Source organism: Lepidochelys kempii, chromosome 7 (genome assembly GCF_965140265.1).
Source record: "Lepidochelys kempii isolate rLepKem1 chromosome 7, rLepKem1.hap2, whole genome shotgun sequence".
Lineage (NCBI taxonomy): Eukaryota > Metazoa > Chordata > Testudines > Cheloniidae > Lepidochelys > Lepidochelys kempii.
This window is the reverse complement of record NC_133262.1, coordinates 69,259,234-69,280,177: the sequence shown is the minus strand read 5'-3', so window position 1 is coordinate 69,280,177 and position 20,944 is coordinate 69,259,234. Positions and strand designations below refer to the sequence as shown.

Here is a 20,944-nt window from a genome sequence, read left to right as displayed (position 1 = left end):
TAGTGGCAGCAAGAGACCTCGTCAAGTCCCCCAGATTGAAATCCCCTATGATAATGCAACATAGATAGATATTTTATGACAGGCATATCCTATCCCCTCAGCTGAATTAGTACAACCAATCCACCTATATGCATTACATGTCCTATCAATAGAAGGTTTGTGAGCAACCCAAAAGCAGCTAAAAGGTATCTATACCATAGAGTGCCACCCCACCTTCTCTTCAGCCCACTCTGTCTTCCACTAGAGTCACCCTATTATAACATTCTAATCACGTGAATCACCCCACCAAGTCAGTACTACCAACCATATCAAATTTCTTTTCATAAATGAATATTTCTAATTCTTATTCACCACCCAGACTTCTAGCTTTGGTGTATAGGCAACTGAAGAATTTATTCTCTTTACATCCCTTCATTTGTTGCCAGAGTTATATTTGACCATATGTCCTGTGTTTATCCTCTTCCTCCTCACCCTCCCCTTCTGATGCTAATTTAAAGCCCTCATGACTACTCTCAGGCCTGGTCTACGCTGGGCGGGGGAGGGGGGGGAAATCGATTTAAGATACGCAACTTCAGCTACAAGAACAGCGTAGCTGAAGTAGACGTATCTTAGATAGACTTAGAATCACTTACTTCGCGTCCTCGCGGCGTGGGATCGACAGCGGTTGCTCCCCCGTTGACTCCACTTCCACCTCTCGCCGTGGAGGAGTTCCGGAGTCAACGGCAGAGTGATCGGGGATCAATTTATCGCGTCTATACTAGACGCAATAAATCGATCCCCGATAGATCGATCCCTACCTGCCGATCCGGTGGGTAGTGTAGACATGGCTTATGTCTAGTTTACTATCTAGAAGCTTAGCTCCCCTTCTACCAAGATGGTGGCAGTTGTGGGGCTAAGACCTAATATTGATGCAAAAATACAATTTAACTTAAAAAAAATTAAGTTGTTACAAATTTACCTTCACTAAATATCAAGATGCAGCCATAAGAACGTTATAGCCAGGATGTTTGGAAATATGACAATATACATAGTTAGCTTATTATGTTACAAAACTTTAAAGCTAAAATCAGAGAAATTCCAGGTTTATACTTTTCTCTCTCTCTAGACTAAGCAAACATCAAGCCTACAAATCACAAACATTTGGAAGAAATCTGCCTGTGAAAAGAATGCAATGTTGTGGTATCAGAATAATAAACCCAGAGGAAAAGCAGGTCTATAACAAATCCTCCTCCACCACCTTTTTTCTCCAAAATAAAACTTGAGCTTAAACCCACAAAGTATTCTAGAAACATCTTTATTGACATTGATTTCTTCTATACACACACCAAAGTCTTCTTCATTCTTTAAACTTGGAGAACATTTATGGTGGTAAGTGATATATAGAAGATACTGGTTATGTTCAACTCATTTTTCCACTTAAAGGAGAAAATCTTTGTTCTCAAATGCTTATGATGGCATAAGATTCTTTTAATGTGTATATTTGCAAGTATTTTGTATCTAAATGCAAGCCTTCACATAACTGCCTGATTTTGTTATATGACTAGTAAGAGGTTTTATGTACAAATACAGAAAAATCATTTGGTGCTAGGCTAATTACTAATGTAAACAGCACTTATATTAATGGGAAATTAATCAATCACTGATGATGCCTGAGCAAATCCTTACCCAATGTAAGATGACAATTGTTGAAATGATGATTTTCTTGTCATGTGGAGTCAACAACTCAGGCTAAAGGCTTTCCAAGAGTTATTTAATTTTAGAAGACTGCTTTGAGAATAAAACACTCATACCAGGGCCAGCCCACAACATTTTGGCACCGGAGGCAGGAGCTCAAATGACACCCCCATTCCCCCTTGCTTGGGCCAAAACTTTGAAAGATCTCAATTCTGCCTTCTTCCTGTTCTACTCCTCTCATGGTACTGCTCTGCTACCTACCCCAATAGAGGAGAACTGACAACGTAAAATGCCTTGTTCAAAAATTTTAAGTAACACTTAACTTTCAAACGCCTGAACAGCAAATGTAACTTTTCTGTTTTGCATAGTAAATACTGGCATTTTTAGCGTTTTGATCAATCAAAGCGGTGCTTTCCGTGCCTTCTTGGCTGCAAAGATTTGAACTGCTTCCTGCTGAAGGTCCACAGTCTGGGCCAGCTCATGTTCTATTGAGAAGGTTGCAAGGCCGACCAGCCTCTCCTGTGTCATCGTGGAGCGTAGATGTGTTTTTATTAACTTCAGCTTGGAGAAGCTGCGTTCTCCACTGGCAACTGTTACAGGAAGTGTTCAAAGTATGTGCAGAGCAACAAAAGCACTTGGAAAGAGTGTGGTCATCTTATTTGTGCATATATATTCCAGAACAGTCTTTGGGGTTGATCCTGCTGAAATGCATCTTGTAAGGGTTTTCAATCGCTCGCATCAATATTGCGCATGTTTGTGTTAACACTGTCTCTAGTGCCCTGCATTGCTGGGGTAGGTCTTCTTCAGGTATAGTGAGGAGTTTTGGATCATCATACAGCACCCCAAATACACTGCTGTGTTCCTTGAGCTGCATGATATGTTCAACTGACTGTATTGCACAATCTAGCACCTGGTTAAAGAATTCAACTTTGAATTGTTGTTTGGGGTCTCTTATGGGATTATCCCGTGCCTTGTAATCAAAATTTCTTCTTCTTCTCCTCCTCTGACTCTTGTATTCTTGAATGGGTGGGAAAATAGCTTCAGTGTGAAGTTCCTCTGCCAACTTCTGTGCACTCTTCAGAATGTTTTGAAATCCCTCATCTGACCGGTAAGACTGTAGATAAGACTTTGCTTTGTCCAGTTGTTCCATTGCTCCAGATATATCAAGGTGAACACCTTGGAGTCTCTTGCTTACAACATTTATGTCATGCCACAACCCTAAGCCACACAGAAATTTGAAGTTATGTATGTTTCTGGTGATTCTATTTCCCTCTGCCACTGTTCTCCTATGAACAGTTCCTCTCCTAGCATTATCCTCCATAATGGCAACTATGGCATCATCTCTCTTCCCAGTTTGGTGTTTGATAGGCTTTATTGCCTCTACTCGACTTTCCCGTCGTGTGCCACTCAGTGGTTTCCGTGTCAGAGAGGATGTTCCCAGATGTCGCTTCAAAATTTGCCATCGATGAGTTGATGCAGAGAAAAATACACAGATGCTTTGGATTACATTAAAAAATTCAGCAGCCTCACTAGAAGGTGATGCTGCATCACTGACCACCAAGTTCAATGAATGAGAACGGCATGGGACAAAAAAAGCTTGAGGGTTTAACTCTCAGATCAATGTCTGCACTCCTCTGTTCTTTCCTCTCATGTTGACACCATTATTATAGCCCTGACCTCTCATGTCAGCTATCGCAATTCCCATATCTTCAAGCTTTTTAAGAAGCACATTTGTCATATCAGTTCCTGTAGGATCATCAATGTCAATAAATTCTACAAAATGCTCTCTGACAGGCACCATTGCAGGGACATTTTCACTAGTTCTGTTGTTGTTACAAAATGCACCATTAGAGTCATTTGTTCCATATGGCTGATGTCAGGTGTGCAGTCCAGAACAACATCTTGCTGACTTCAGATCTTCCACAGTCTTCTGTTTGACTTTTGTTGCTAGTAACTGTAGGTTCTCATTTTGAATTGTTTTTCCAACGTAGTGGTGTGTGTACATTTCTTGGGTGGTGACTCTTCTTAAATGCTCCTGGAGTACAGCATCAAACTCAGCCATCAGCACCACAATTTTAAGGATGTTTGCATTGTTTGGCACATACAGCTGATCTGAAGTGCCATGCAGTGCTAGGTTTTGGGTAGCAAGCATTCTCACAATGGCAATGAGCCTTGTCAGAACATTTTGCCAATAAAGAGACTCTGATGCAATCTTCTCTTGATGCTGATCATTTATGGTGGCCTTTAACCTTAGTCTCATCTCGAGCTCTTTCCACCTATGGAATGCTCTCTGGTGATTTGCTGCCTTCTCATGGCATGCCAGATTTCTAGCCAGATTTTTCCAGTCCTTTGTTCCTGTAGAACCCAATGTGGCTGGAACATTAAACTGGAAGAGTTTGCAACAAAAACACTATGCGGCATTCTGGGTTTTTGAGTACATAAGCCATGGCCTCTCCACTTTGTCACCATTGGGGATTTCACACCAGTAATGTGTTGGATGGAAATGTCTATTTTCATTGTCTTTGGGGAACATGAAGCTTTTCACTTGCTGTGTCCTATGCAGTACAAGGAAGTCCCTCAGGCTCCTGCTCAAGTGGGTCCAAAGTCCTGGATCATCTACACTTAAGGAACTAAACTCAGCAGCAGCTGTTTCTTGTGCCTCCACCACACTCTTCTCTGATCTACACTTTTCTTCAGGAATGTGCATGGTTACATCCATTTGAGATGGAGATATGGATGCTGCAGTAGCTGCCAGGTCACCTGCACTCTGACTAACTGGAAGATCTGGCATCTCCTCACCAGGGCTGGAAGGCTCACCGTGAACATTTGTGGCTATGTATCTCAGGAGAGCTCCTTCCTGCTTGGATAGGAAAGCTTCCTTTGCTTGCTTTCTTTTTCTTAATGCTGCCCCAGAGGGGCATTTTCTTTTTTCACTCATGACTGCTGTTCTGGGCCAGCTAGAGTGGCTCTCAACATGCAATTGAAGGGGAAAAATAAGCAGGCTGGTAGCAGGGCCTGAGTGAGGGAAGAGATCAGCGTCTTAAGGGCCTAATTTGTTCTTACTACTTCAGCTGACTGCCTGTTCTCCTCAGGTGGGTTCAGGGAAACAGCAGGAAACAGGAAGCTCCCTGAAAAGCTGGTGTTAATCGTCCAGGCTCCTGGGGTGCTAGAGAGGTACATAAGAGGCTCCTTCTCCTCTCTCCCCCTGCAGCTCCTGGTGCTTTGTGTTATTCCCTCTAACCTTTTCTCCTGCCTGCCTGTTAAGTCTCTTGTGCCCTCCTTCCTCCAACACAGCACTCCACCATCTCTGTATATCTAAAGCAGAGAGAATACATATGCACCAGCAGAAGACAATTTTCTACACTCTGGGTCCTAGTGGTGTCCCCCCCACAGTCTGGCACCTGAGGCAGTCAGCTCAGTTGGCCTCATGCAGAAAAACAGGAATCTCTGGATCTTTCAAAACCAGAATTTCCTGTCAAACTCTAATAAAAAAATAAAATAAAAGTCGGAAAGTGTACTGGATTAAAAAAAAAGCTTTCCTGCCACAAGAAGAATGGAAGCAATTAAAGAAACGTTGCATATTCATTAAACCAGTGGTTTGTAACCTGGGGTGCACGCACCCTATCGGGGTGTGAGATACGCCAGATTTTTTTAGAAGGTAAATCATCGAAAACACAAATTAAGCACCCGCACATAAGTACAACTCCTTTGTTTCATCAAACCTATGTATTTATTAACATTATACATTTTTAACTATTACTGTAATATACAAACAAAAATATATCTAGGTTTAAAGAACTGACCTACTTCAACAATTTTTGATAAGGGGTGCGAGAACATATTTTGAGAACCAAAGGGATGCAGGCTGCAGTAAAGGTTAAGAACCACTGCATTAAACAGATTGTATATTCAGGAGCTGAAAGTGTCACCTAAGCAAACAGAGTGACAGCAATCAATTTGAATCTAAACGAGCATGAAACAGATAGGTTTTCCTATAATTTCATTAAAATAAGAAAAAGGTATTTTATATATTATTATATATATAAAAAGACTCTGAAGTGAGCATCCTACACTCATATGCTGTCTAAGCACAGTAACAGGAAGCACTTCACAGAACATCCTGTCCATTTCTACAGGCAAGTTGCCACAGACAAGAAAAACAGAACACTCAAGACAAAACCAACCCAAACAAAAAAAAAAACTACACACACACACACACAAAAAAAAAAAAACAAACAAAAAAAAAAAACACACACACACTTTCAACATGGATTGGGGAGAGGAAGTTACTTAAGGCACTGCCAGTAGATTAGATTTAAAACTCCTGTGGTAACTGTTGGAATTTTGAAATGCTGTTGTAACTTAAAAAGACAGTTACTCCTGTTAATCACCAAGTGGTTAGATAATGTATTCGTGGAAAAGTGAGTAGAGCGGAGGAATAATGGAATTTAATCGGATGTATGATTCCTAATACTGGCTAATTTGCCTGTCCCAAGACAGCTCCTTAAAAGGCTTCTAAGCAACTGATTTAAGTATTCACTTTGGTTGATGTAATTAAGATTGCTTACTTTGCCAACTTTAAGCTGAGTGGTTAGACATTAATGACCAAACAGGTCCATCTACCCTGAAATGAAGTTCTGTTGCCCATATAAACATTCCTCGGTATCTAAGGATATACTAAAGAATGGATTCACAATAATTTTGGGAAACAATATACTTTGGTTACAATCTCTTCTGTATGCGGGTCTGTGGAGAGTTTTTAACAGAGGTTACACCCTTGAGAGTGAGCACCTCTGAGGTGTGCACTCCTCTTCATAAACAAAAACCAAAGTAACTAGTGTCTCATGTGTTTTTAAATGTTTCCTTTTCCTTTCTTTAATAAAATAGCCCTGGTTACTAATTGTGATTATTTTGCTTGGTCTTGATTTTGGTGTCCCCTAAAGTAGGTAAAAGAAAGCTTGTGATTAAATAGTGGAAGCCACTCTTAAGTTGGCAACAGCTAAGAAGAGCTGGCCTAGCATTTCTTCTTTCTCCAAACTAAATATTTTTAAAACAAAGGTTACTTGGCATCTGACGAGTTAAAGCTACACCTTTCAAACCCACACAGTCCAAGCATAAATCACAAAACAGAAACCCTCTATTCTACAATGCTTATCTCCAATATCTTCTGTTGCCTGTCTTCTCTTGCTCTTGTAACAGGAAGAAACTTTGAGAAGATCATCTGTATTTCCCCCTCCTTCAACTCTCTTACAAGACCCCTGAAGTGTCTTCTGAGGCAACACCTTTTGTAATAATATGTATAGCCAAATGGATCCTTGATTGAAGTCTTCAAAATCCCATCCAACCTTTAAGAGACTGCACAGAGTCCTGCTGTTCTTTTGTCACCTGCAGAATGTATTGTCCATTCTCTAACAATGAGTCCCCACTGCAGGGATTGCGTGCCTCTTCTCTGGATCGGTTTGATGTTCTCAAGGATTGGGCTGAGCTCAGGCATGTCCAGTGGAGATCCCTTTTCCTTCCCTCCAGATGAATCTTCCAATACATTCTCTGTGGTCCATTTTAATTGCAAGTCACACAATATTTGGCAGGAACCGGGGCTTTAAGCAAAGGATCTCAGTTTTGTTTAAAGAAAAAAAAGTTTCTAGAATTTGTAGCTGTGGAGAAAATCTTGAAAATCATGAGCCAGAAAGGATCAGAAGCCAAAAGGCAAATAAAAGCCATCCCAAAATATTTTTAAGTCTTGCTATTTTTAAGTTAGTCCCATGATTCTTCCATGTTTGGAGTTGGCAATACTCTTAATAGAAAGTGTGACTGAAAACACAGGATGTCCAAGATAGCGGCACATCTCAGAAGAATGGAGAAGAAGTGAGTTTAAGTCCAGAGTAGGTGAGAAGCAAGGGAAACATCAGGCACCAAGTTCTGTTCTCAGGTATGCCAGATTTGCACAAGTGTATGGTCATTTAAAGTCTGTGATACCCTCAATTTACACTATAATGAGAACAGAATTTGGCTCCAAACCTTTAATATGTAACAAAAAGGTCAGCCAAATTAAGTATTTCTGTATCTCTATCCTCAGGCCTGGAAGAACAATGGCGATTTGTCCAGAGTTGCACTGACTGAGCTGTGTGGCCAAAGGACAGTGCCCGGCCATGCTGTAAGTGACTTTTTATTTGTACTTTTGAGCACTGACAACGCTCTCAGAGAACTCAAGGTTCTTATATAAAAAGGCAGCCTGAACTATCAGATGCTAGGTTAAAAGCCACACCCTTCTGGCTGTTAAATGAGAGGGATGGTGGTAAATCACTGGAAGGTAGGCGTCTGCACATTGCACTGAATCACATATTGTTTATTCAGATACTGAACTTTCAGCACAAGAAAACAGGAAGGTTAAGACCATAAACAAGAAAGCCATGTGCACTTGGCAGTTGAGGGAGCCCAGTTTTTCCGACTGTCTCAGTTTCAGGAAGAAGGAGATGGGGTTCTTTGTTTAATATATTAAAGATTTTAGTTGAATTGTACAATAAAGTCTCGTATTTTAAAGGAGTCAAGGAAGGAAGTGAGCAGTTTTCTTTGCCAATTTTAAAGGAACACCAATTTTAAAAAGCCCAACACTGTTAACCATACCTCACTGTCCTTGTCAATGGATGCCACTCATTTTAGTCTCCAAGTTACCTACATGCCACACTAACTGGCATCCTCTTGTCTTTTACAATTTATGGTTATTTACATGCAACTTTCAATACTGTTATTTACACAGAAGGAATGAATCTTGCAGCATTGAAGTTTGCTGATTTTGTTTTTTAATTTATTTAAACATTTCTCATTTTGGGTCTGTGTCACACACTGTGCCCTTGGCAGGCCAAGGATTGTGCTTCAAACTGAGAAGTTTTTTAACCTACTATTGTAACAAGTTAACAGGATACTGTTAATTTCAAAATTTAAGAAAGAAAACCTCTTCCAATATCAGCTACCTTGTGACAAGAAACGGATGCATTTTTCTATGTAATGCCAGCTACATTTGTGATTTGTTTAGTATAATCTGCCAGGTAATGTCCATATTACTGGGACATGTGGGGCTCCATCACTGAAAGAGTTTGATTTTATTTTTGTCTTGTAAGACAAAGATCTTTCCATTTCAGCAAATCATATAAGGTTTCTGGCCCATTCAAAGCTTAAATTTCAGAGCTGGTTGCAAAGGAATGTATGTCCCGAGTTGCACTCAAAACTCACTCAGAAAGGACCTTGTTTTACGTGCAATTCATGAGAGTTAAGCACATGGATCACAAAGAAAATGGCTCTTTGTGGCCATTTAGACAGCTCAACAACTCTATGTGGTAATTATTCTGCCTATCAACTGAGCCTTTCTGATAAAGAGATGGGCTTGAAAGACTTTTGAAAGAGAACTAGCAAGGAGAGCCCTGAAACACAAAGCAGTGGAGACCATGAGAAAGAGTGACCAAAAGGCATATTCTCAGCTTCTGAACAACTCACGCAGCTGAGCTAAGAGCAAAATTTTGGCTGGTCATGCAGGATATCCCCAATGGCAAGATAAAGTGAGCCAGCGTGCACTGTGAAAGACACACAAGTTTGAGGAGATGTGTGTGGTGACCAGGTTTATTCAGGGCCCATCACTGCAAGACAAAAAACAAGCTGCTCTAGTCTGATACAGCTGGCAGACAGACAGTCTCGCTCTTCTCCCCCTCCCCCAAACACACACAAAGGGTGGGGACGGGGTCATGAGAAACTTTGTCAATTGTTTCACTAGGACTCCCTATTCTCCCCAGGGAATCAGGACAAGCTTTCCACCTCTTGTGAAGTATGCCAAGAAACAACAGCCTACCTCCTACTGATGAAGGCAGGAAAGCAATTTCGATAAGAATGTCAGAGCTCCTTTAAACGCAGATTTTGCCTTATATATTTGTCACCCATTGTGAGAAGAGAGACGCTCCCATATCTGTAATAATTTGAAAGGCACAAAGGATGAATTACAACATAAAAACTTTCTAGTCAGTACCTGTAACAGAGAGGTAATTCTTTTTTCAAGCATCCTTAAAGTGAGAAGTGACAGCTGAAACTACTGTCCTGACAGGCTGGTGATATATCTGGTGACAAAGGAAGTACAGCCCAGTTGTGAAAGCATGAGAGGCAGAGCATTTCTGTCTTAAGAGATCTTAAAAATTGAAGTCCTGACTTTTGGAAAGACAAGGGCTCCTTTTCCCCCCACCCCCAGTCCCAAGAGTCCCTTTCCCTCATTGTTGAGCAGTACCTCATGGGCAGAGGAGAGCATCTAACTGGGACCTCTAAGAGCTAGCTGCATTTCACTGATACTGTATAATGTCTAACCCTACTCTTGCGACATGAGACTTCCAAGTGGTAGCTCCAAATTAGACAGTTCCTTCAGTAATCCTACTTCCACTCTATGCTATTGTTTTTCCATTCACTAGCTGTAAGTATCATTATGCTGTCTGTGTGAAGATTTCATGGCTATTCTCTGACCTGCCTGGAGGTTAACTGCTTCCTCTAATACAATTTAACAGCCAGGTGTCAGAGACAGAAAGTGGGCATGAAGAAGATCAGCTACATGCCTTGGCAAGCAGCAAAAACACTGTCACACAGCAAGTATCGGGGGGGGGGGGGAGAAGCCGTGTTAGTCTGTATCCACAAAAACAACAAGGAGTCCGGTGGCACCTTTAAGACTAACAGATTTATTTGAACATAAGCTTTCATGGGTAAAAACTCCATTTCTTCAGATGCAAAGTTCAGCACCTTGGGCAAAGTGATGCCATTTTCCAGTTTCTCTCGCAGGTGCTTCTGGTGTCAGGCTTTGGCTTTTAGAATTAATTATATGCATCAAGACAAGAGCAGACCAAAAAAATAATTAAAAATAATTGTGCTTCTCCTATAATTCACAGCATTCAGCTGCCCCAATGGGAAGAGCTGTAGTGCTTCATTCTACTTCCTATTGCTTTAGAAGTTACTTTAAAAAAGCAAAAGCAAAAACAAAAAACACCCCACCACACCTATAAAACCCCATCTATTATTTAGGAAAAACAGGATATTAAGTATTTAATCTGGCACAGAAAACTGCACATTTGAAAAGGCATGAACTTAGTGTTGTCCAGTTTTCAACCAGAAAGTCTGGTCCAAACGGGACCCAGGCAGTTTCTGGTCAGTACTGCTGACTAGACATCAAAAGTCTGTTTACCACAGGAGGTTAGGAAGAGCAGCTACTGCTGGACTGGAGAGAAGCTTCGGAACCGGCTCCCGCAGAGGAGGTAGGTACCGTCTTCTCAACTTCCTGAAACCCCAGCTCTCTCCCGCCCTTCACTCCGGAAACAGACCCCCCTCCACCCTGATTGCCCCAGTTCCTCACCCCTGCCATGCCACGACTGCCCCGGCCCCTCACTTTGAGACTGACACCCCCCTCTCCACCCTGCCGTGCCCCAATTGGGCAGGTAAGCGCCGCGTCAGTTCCTCCCAGCTCCTCTCTGCAGGCGAGTCCCGGGGGAGTGTGGAGCAGGCAACAGGATCTGTAGTGTCTGGTTTTGAAAAATTGGAAAGCTGGCAGCCCTACATGAACTACTAAAAGGACCATGGTACCAATCCCTATTCAGTCCACCATCAATCCATTTTTTAATTAGACTCAGCTAGGGCCTGAGCCAAAGCCCATGATTGTTGAAGCAAAACTGCCAACCAACTTTAATGGTCTTTGGATCAGGCTCTTACCAAAAGAGATTTTTACCATTATTCGTTATTTACTTATATTCTCAGTCACAAAATCAGACAGGCAAGACAGAGACATTTAGTCAAATAATAATATGCCTGGAGTGACTGGAGGAATAGTTCCAAGATGCCTACTGTTAACAATGAGAGGAATCAGACATAGAACCTTTAAACCTTTGCCTCTGGCTTTTCAGTCCGTAATTAAACGGCGAGGACGACCTAATAGTCACTGCTTTGCCAAAAGCTCCAGCCCTTGACACTTCAAGGATGAGGATGGACAGAAGCTGTTCTCCAAGCAGAAACAATGTTTGGTTGTGGAGAGGCTGATCAGAAGGGGGAATTCACAGTTTTTTGGCAGCATGAGCTTCATTCCCAGCACAGAGCACTTATTTGCTTCTGAAAGAGGAAGATAAAGAGGGAGGGCTGCGGGCAGGAAACCAAAAGAAAAAGAAGACCTTGCTAGCTGGGTTCTACCATGGGCCTTCCGAATGCATAGGAAACACAGGGAGTGCTATTTGTTTCCATTTCCTGCTGGAAGCACAGGTGTTGGAGCCATTTCATCTTGGGGCTGTATCTGAACTTCATTTTCCAACTATATGTTGTATATTTGGACAGTGAGATGCAGGTGCAATGCTGAAATGATGAGTCAATCAAGCAGAATGAGGCTTGTTTTCCCCCTACACAGAGCAGCCATTTGGAGCTTTTTCCGAGTGGTGATGCTGTAAATAAGGTCAGGTCGATAAGAGCCAAAAGAGTTTGAGTAATAAATACACTGATAACTGAAACTCCTAGAAAATAGTCTCATCTCCTGAAGTTCCCTCTGATGAGAGCTTCCAGCTTTGAGACGGATAAATCCTCACTTTGGCCAGATCAAATTACCTGAAGAGCTCACATGCTGCTACGCTCCCTCCATTTGACTCATCCTCAGCAGGAGCAGCTGATGAAGAGCAGGAGAGGAGCAGTCATCCCTTGGCATCCTGCCCATGCAGCACAGCTATCCCTAGTTGTTGAAATCCAGCAGTACTCAACGTACCCAGGTGGGCTTATAAAACCTGGGATGATCCGTAGCAACTTATCTGCCAACAGTTCTGTTCTAGCAATAGCAAACGAGGACGTGGAAGAATATCGAGCCTGCACTGATGGAGGCAGATGCTTTCCAAGGGAGGCCTCTTGTTCTACCTTTATGGGCTGAGAGAGCAAAAAAACACATGCGTATGTCTATTTGTTCTGATCGGAAGGTCAGAGGGCCAGTAGGTGTCCCCTCATAATAAAAACTGAAGCAATAGATAAGAATATACACAACTCACACTAAAGTGGTTCCACAGAAACAACTTGTCACAAAGAGGTAAACACAGCATCAATGAATTATACACTGTTAAGTACTCTTAAACACATAATTTATGCCAGCAGAGAGCACGGTACCATAGTCTCCTTTTTTTGAGACGTATTGGCCCAGAAAACCTACAATGCACAGAAGGATGGCATGAAAATAAGCTTGTGGGTAGACACATTCTTGGCTCTGAGCAAAAAAAGCTTAGTTGTTCCAGAAGTATACAAACCACACATTTTGATCTACCCCCCCGCCAACTGTGGTTTGGTGGCAGAAGAGTTCAGTTACAAAGTAGAGGATCTAACAGAGACCAACATTCAAACCATGCAGAGTTCACACTGAAGACAAAAACCAGACAACACAGAACCATACACAAAGTCAACCTGTTCTAACTAAGGGTTCTCAAACTTTGCAACACCTGAGGCTGTTCAGGCAAAACCTGATAGATGAATAGGAAAGGTTTGCTGTGGTCAAGGCTCCAAGCAATAAAATCCTTGTCATCTTTACCCTGCGATTGCAGAAAAAAGGATGGCTACTGCTCCCCTTTCAAGGCTCCATGGACCACATTTAACCACCCTTAAAGGAACACGTCAACATCACTACATACTGAGCTACTGCTTAAAAAGAGTAGCTGCCCAATTGCTCATTCACTGCAAGTGTGCTATTTAACTTCCTGCATCCCAAATACCTGTGCTACAGACTTATATTAAAACACAGCAAAGTTGTAATCTTCAGTCCCAGAGAAGATGCTCTAAATTGATGTCTGGTCTAGCATTATGCTTCTTTGGCCACAGAAAGATGCCTTAGAGTGGTCACCTCCCACACAAACGGACCCCTTGACAGTACTGATTTATGACCTTGTTCCCATCCCAATCTACCCTAAACTGGGGGGAGTTATTCTGAGTTTTTCAGGGGCCATGGGAAGCAGAGCATGAACAGAGCAGTATCAAGTTTGCTCTGACTTTCATTAGGGGCTTGGCAGACAACTGCATAGCCCCAGAGTATAAAGAGCTCAAAGGTGACTTTAAGCCACCTTTGCCCACTCTCATTCCTGCCTCAAGCAAAGGCAGGGAATAGGGTTGCCAATTTTGGTTGGATGTATTCCTCGAGATTTCATTACATGATATGATCTTTAATTAAAGATTAATCTTAATTCCTGGAGACTCCAGGGCAATCCTGGAGGGTTGGCAACCCTAGCAGGGAGTAACCTAGAATCAGGCCCCTGGATTCGATTCACATTTCCACCACTGACTTGCTGCAGAATCTTGAGTACAGCATTCAGGCACCAGGAGCTTCTGCCACCTCCTCTGTAAGCCCTGGTCTACACAGGGGTGGGGGGAGAAAATCAATCTAAGTTACACAACTTCAGCTACGTGAACAACGTAGCTGAAGTCAACATACTTGGATCAACTTACCGTGGTGTCTTCACCATGGTGAGTCGACTGCTGCTGCTCCCCCATCGACTCTGCCTGCACCTCTTGCAGTGCTGGAGTCCAAGAGTCAAGGGGAGAGCGCTCGGGGGTCGATTTATCGTGTCTAGTCTAGTCGCGATAAATCAATCCCCGCTGGATGGATTGCCGCCTGGTGATCCGGCGGGTAGTGCAGACATACCCTAAGATGAGATAATACAATGTCTACCCCGCAGGAAGTTTCCAGGCTTAGTTTTAAAAAATGAAAACTTATAAAGTACTTCAAACTACTCACTGAACCACCACAACAATGCTGCTATAAACATTTGTTTCCAGATTTTTAAAACACAAGTTCCGTTCTTTAGAAGAAAATGCTGTTTCAATAAAAAATAAGTTGTGTTCCTATTTTCTTAGGAAAGCATTGCTGTTGTTTTCAGCATAGTTTGCTCAAGATGAAAATAACTGAGCTTCTTTTAATACCATTACTAGGTTGACACACCACACCCACGAGACACTCTCTTCAGAGTTGATAACCCTACATCACAGAACACCAATCTGAGACAGCAAGGGCCCTGGATATGTGTTTTTAAAGACAACAGAGAGGAGTTAAAATACAAAACAGCAGCACTCTTCCTCCCCACAAGGTCAGCCACATTTTATCCCAATTAGGAGGCCCAGAATGGATTAAAATTCCCAGCCCACGCTTTCCCACAATTCCCCCACACAGAACTCCAACTTCACACAAACAGCAAGAATGACACACACACTCATCCATGCACAAGCGCTTGAAGCTAGTCTGTATGCTTAGCTACTTAGAACTAGTAACGATCACACTATCAATACTGGACCCGGCCTGGGGATTCACAAGTGGTTGGTGCTGATAGCCAAAGGCTGCATCTCTAAATAAATGCTTAGGAGTGACTTTGTATCTCCAAGAAACACTCTGTGCTTTCATTATTTTTCTTAGATATTCATCGCTTTAAGGCACTGCCAGTTTTAATCACTTAAACAAGAGTTGCAGAGTGCCTAGATGTTACAGTGCTGAATCAATTTTTCCCTCCCATGAGACACTAAGGCCTGACTGTCCATCCCCTCCCTCCTACCCACCCCCACCACCAGAGTGCAAGCTTTTATTTACAGTATTTTTTCTTCTTTGCAACATGGACAGCCTTTTTGGTTGTTTCTGTACAGCACCTAGCACACTGGGGTCCTGGTCCATGCCTGAGGCTCCTAGTTGCTATAGCAGGGGTGGGCAAATGTTTTGGCCCGAGGACCACATCTGGGTAGGGAAATTGTATGGAGGGCCATGAATGCTCACGAAATAGGTTTGGGATGTGGGAGTGGGTGAGGCTGCCAGCTGGGGGTGCAGGATCTGGGGTGGGGCTGGAAATGAGGAGTTCAGGGTGCAGGAAGGGGCTCTGGGCTGGGGCAGGGGGTTGGGGGAGGGCAAGGGCTCCGGCTGAGGGTGTGGGCTCTGGGGTGGGGATGAGGGGCTGGGGGTGCAGGAGGGTGCTCCAGGCTAGGACCGAGGAGTTCAGAGGGGGATCAGGGCTGGGGCAGAGAGTGAGGGGCATGGGAGGGGGTTAGGGGTAGACTCCAGGCAGCTCTTACTTCAAGCACCTCCCGGAAGCAGCAGCATGTCCCAGTCTCCTACGTGGAGGCGTGGCCAGGTGGTTCTGTGCGCTGTCCTGTCGGCAGGTACCACCCCTGCAGCTCCCATTGCCCATGGTTCCTGGCCAATGGAAACAGCGAGAGTGGTGCTTGGGGCCAGAGCAGGGACGTGCCGCTGCTTCCAGGAGCTGCATGCGGCCATGGCACGCGTGGAGTGGGGCAAGCCCCCCACGTCTGAAGGGCCAGATACAGCCCCCAGGCTGTAGTTTGCCCACCCCTGTGCTATAGTAATAAAAATAATAAATAAGCATCATGAAGGATTCCAAATGGAGTCAATTGAATCAACAAGGTGCTTAAATATGTGCTTAACTTTAATCTTAGATTAGGCATGTTCACACAGCACTTTGAAGATAGTAAAGTTCTACTACTCCTTGTCTACATAGGAAAGTTTTACCAGTTACACCAATTCTGCAGTTACACTAGAATGGCTCTCATGTGGGCACTTATGGTATGAGTTACTTTACTGAGTTTATCTTAAACCGGAAACCTACTGACCGCTATACTTACCTACATACCTCCAGCTTCCATCCAGGACACACCACATGGTTCATTGTCTACAGCCAAGCTCTAAAATACAACCGCATTTGCTCCAATCCCTCAGACAGAGACAAACACCTACAAGATCTCTATCAAGCGTTCTTAAAACTACAATACCCACCTGCTGAAATGAAAAAAAAAAAAACAGATTGACAGAGCCAGAAAAGTACCCCGAAGTCACCTACTACAGGACAGGCCCAACAAAGAAAGTAACAGAACGCCACTAGCTGTCACCTTCGGCCCCCCAACTAAAACCTCTCCATCATCAAAGATTTACAACCTATCCTGAAAAATGATCCCTCACTCTCAGAGATCTTGGGAGACAGGACACTCCTTGTTTACAGACCGCCCCCCGCCCGACCTGAAAGAAATACTCTCCAGCAACCACACACCACCCAACAAAAACACTAACCCAGGAACCTATCCTTCCAACAAAGCCCAATGCCAACTCTGTCCACATATTTATTCAAGTGACACCATCATAGGACCTCATCACATTAGTCATGCCATCAGAGGCTCGTTCACCTGCACATCTACTAATGTGATATGTGCCATCATGTGCCAGCAATGCCCCTCTGCCAAGTATATTGGCCAAACCAGACAGTCTCTACGCAAAAGACGACATCAGGAATCATAACGTTTAAAAACCAGTAGGAGAACACTTCAACCTGTCTAGCCACTCAGTAAAAGATTTAAGGGTGGCAATTTTGCAACTGAAAAGCTTCAGAAACAGACCCCAAGGAGATACTGCTGAGCTTGAATTAATATGCAAACTAGATACCATTAACTTGGGTTTGAATAGAGAGTGGGAATGGCTGGGTCATTACACTTATTGAATCTATTTCCCTAAGTTAAGTATCCTCACACCTTCTTGTCAACTGTCGAAATGTGCCATCTTGATTATCACTACAAAATTTTTTTTTGCCTGCTGATAATAGCTCATCTTAACTAATTAGCCTCTCACAGTTTGTATGGTAACTTTCAACTTATATGTATGTGTGTATATATCTTCTTACTATATGTTCCATTCTGTGCATCCGATGAAGTGGGCTGTAGCCCACAAAAGCTTTTCTAATAAATTTGTTAGTCTCTGAGGTGCCACAAGTACTCCTGAGTCAGCAGTGTGCCCTGGTTGCCAAGAAGGCCAATGGCGTTTTGGGATGTATAAGTAGGGGCATAGCCAGCAGATCGAGGGACATGATCGTCCCCCTTTATTCGACGTTGGTGAGGCCTCATCTGGAGTACTGTGTCCAGTTTTGGGCCCCACACTACAAGAAGGATGTGGATAAATTGGAAAGAGTCCAGCGAAGGACAACAAAAATGATTAGGGGTCTGGAACACATGACTTATGAGGAGAGGCTGAGGGAACTGGGATTGTTTAGTCTGCGGAAGAGAAGAATGAGGGGGGATTTGATAGCTGCTTTCAACTACCTGAGAGGTGGTTCCAGAGAGGATGGTTCTAGACTATTCTCAGTGGTAGAAGAGGACAGGACAAGGAGTTATGGTCTCAAGTTGCAGTGGGGGAGGTTTAGGTTGGATATTAGGAAAAACTTTTTCACTAGGAGGGTGGTGAAACACTGGAATGCGTTGCCTAGGGAGGTGGTGGAATCTCCTTCCTTAGAAGTTTTTAAGGTCAGGCTTGACAAAGCCCTAGCTGGGATGATTTAATTGGGGATGGGTCCTGCTTTTGAGCAGGGGGTTGGACTAGATGACCTCCTGAGGTCCCTTCCAACCCTGATATTCTATGATGATTCTATGTTCTCCCTTCCTTAATGAAGACTAAAAAAAATAAAAGGGGGGTGGGCACTCATACTATAATGGGAGAGAGAGGTTATTCCAACATAACTACAGAGGTTTACATTTACACCCTTTGGTTATACCAAAAGGCCCTTTCCCATGTAACCAAGGTCTAAAGAAGGAGTATTACTCAACTCACCTCTCCAGGTGGAACAAAGCAACTGTTAAACAGTGCTCTGTAATAGCATATTCAGTTGAAATTGCAGGGGGAAGGGCTAGTTAGAATGCAATTGATTAAACTGCAATTGGACCTGAACATGTTAATTCTACTGCTGCAAGATGCCCTTTTAATGGCCTCAAGTGGACAGGACCTCCACTTTCTGATTCATCTGGAAGATAGTTCATCCAAACTCATCTTGGCAGTATTTTGTTATTGAACCAGAGGGAAGAGTGTTAACTGTGTACCGATGCCACCACCTCCTGCAGCATCTTATCTTCCTCATTCAAGTACTGGCTCAGTTGGATCCTGATTAGCAATATCAGATCTAACAACTTTGCAGTTGGGTGATATAGGAATCCCAGACACATTTTAATTACTGTTAACAGAAGCCAAAATAGGCTGGTGATTTCGATTGAGCTCCATCAGGAGTCTGTTGCAGGATCAGAGCTTTACTCATCTGGGAAGGCTGCAATTGAAGCCATGAGATAATACAATATACCAATGCCCTTTAATTGCATTGTTATGAGCTTTGAGAAAATTGTGTGCGTGTGGAAAGGAGGGGGGAAGAGACACTAAAAGAAATTGTTGTGAGAGCATCCCCGTCAGTTCAATAAATCATTATTAAACGACTTGTAGAATTCAACGTGGATGGTTTAAAGGGTATTCACAGTGCAGGCAGACCTGTTTCTTAAATAACGACGGTACGATTACAGGAAACTTTCTCCCATAAATTGTTTAGGCTCTAAGGTGCCACTAGTACTCCTTTTCTTTTTGTGAATACAGACTAACAGGGCTGCTAGTCTGAAACCTTTCTCCCATGTTGAACTAATTGCATCTCAACCACCATAGGCAAGCCCTGCTACAACTTTAACTCCCAGAGAAGCCTCTCAAGGTTGTCGTCTTGAGCTTCTTTTCTCTTGAGCCTCAATCTGCTCAGCATTTTAGAAGTTTTATGCAGATCTCTTCTCTCGCCTATTTAGGTGAAGGTATAAACTAAGACAGACTCATGCACACACTCTCTCACTATGTGACAAATAAATTCCACGTGGGCTCTTCGAACCCACCCCAGCGAACATGATCAACTACAAAATTTGAGGCTAATGTACATGAACCGTGTGAGTGCCCGCCCCCTTCCCGGAACCCAATAGGACTGAGTCCCGACAGGCTCTGCAGACTAACGAGAGAGAACATTCTCATTCATTGTCTAAATCCCCAAGAGAGAGGAAGGAAAGACTTACAACCAGAAGGCTGGGTGTAGCGTTAACAATCGGGCTGCTCCTGCTCCGGTCTACGAACGAGAATCACTCTTAGAAAAAGCCCAGGGAGAAATTAGCTGGTGAGAACGACTGTAAAGAGCCACGCCGGTAAAGAGCCGAAGACCAGGAAACAACAGCACCTAAGAGAGAGTGACACAATGACGGCAGCACACAAGGAAGATCGGTGCACAGCCGAGAGCAGCACAGGAAACGAGACTCACCCAGGAGCAGCCCTGGAGCCTGCCTAGTAAGTTTCACCAACTTGGTGCTGCTAAAGGCTGCTAAAAACACAGGCGTTCCTCGGTTGGTTCCTGCCTCGGTTAGTCCATGAAAGCGGATCACACGTGAAAAGGAAGTCCCCCGCGCTCAGTAAATAATGACACCGATTCTGCAGAGCCTATTTTCCCTGCCAAGCTCTTCAGTGGTGTGCAGCTGCTGTACTCCTTGGCAGCACAGGAAATGTACTAATCGTGTCTATCAGGCCCCGCCTCTCTTTCGCAACAGGACGCGCACACAGATAGGGTCATTTTACACAAAGGAGAACTTCCAGGGAGCAGTTGCCTGAGTTTGCCTCTCCTTCTGGATACAAGTCTACCCTGACCTCTCCATGCACATCAGCTAGCTTTTTTTTTTTTTTTTTTTTCAACCAGTGTCTGTAATGGTTTGTAGGGGGGAAGTTCATATACTGGCCTAAATTTAGCTAAGAGAAACACCCACTAATTCCAGTCACGTGCATTTTAGACACTCCCACCAGTTAATTTTTGTATTCCTTTTAATATGATTCCTCCCCCTCCCCCTCCACTATTCATAATACTTGCCATCCTGCAGACTCAAAGGGCTTTACAAATATTTGTAACGCTCATCAGGCTGACAGTGGCTCAGCTGTACTTCATACACACCAGGAGATTAATTAAGGCACACAGCCTTCCTGAGAGGTTATAATTAGTCCACTTCCAGACCTGGCCCCCCTCTGTCTCTTGTTTTAGATTAAAAACTGATTTAAAATTAAAGTATTATATAGAGCATTGCTACAATCCTCATTTTTAATCACAAGTCTTGCATTATTTGCTGTTTGCCTTCAACCCCCCAGCTCCTGGAGTCCTGTGACTAGGTGGGAATCTCACTTTATTTGTTTTTTTAAGCAAAAGCTAAATGTCTAATCCTCATGGGCATGACAACAATAGTGTATTAATGCCTCAGTGGGCCCTGGTGTAAGAATAGGTTAGGGGCCCCCTTCCCAATTCTGAAATCTAAAATTTTGCTTGCCCCCAATATCCCCATTTGCACCACAACCCACCAACATCCTCCACTCCCTCACCCCCACCAATCCATAGCCCACCAGCACCCTGCCCCTCACCCACTGCCAATGGAAATTTGTTAGTCACTC

The 20,944-nt window shown here is 43.4% G+C and overlaps 1 protein-coding gene across 6 annotated transcripts in view; it reads right to left on the bottom strand.

Moving 5' to 3' along the window:
• Window positions 1-20,147, bottom strand: part of TSPAN14 (tetraspanin 14) — a 79,037-nt gene extending 58,890 nt beyond the window's left edge. For 2 of the 6 annotated variants that reach the window (XM_073353281.1, XM_073353285.1), the window contains exon 1: window positions 19,540-19,771. The gene's annotated coding sequence lies outside the window, so the exon portion shown is untranslated. The other 4 variants (XM_073353279.1, XM_073353283.1, XM_073353284.1 and 1 more) reach the window with 4 other exon arrangements.
• Between the last annotated feature and the right edge of the window lie 797 nt (window positions 20,148-20,944).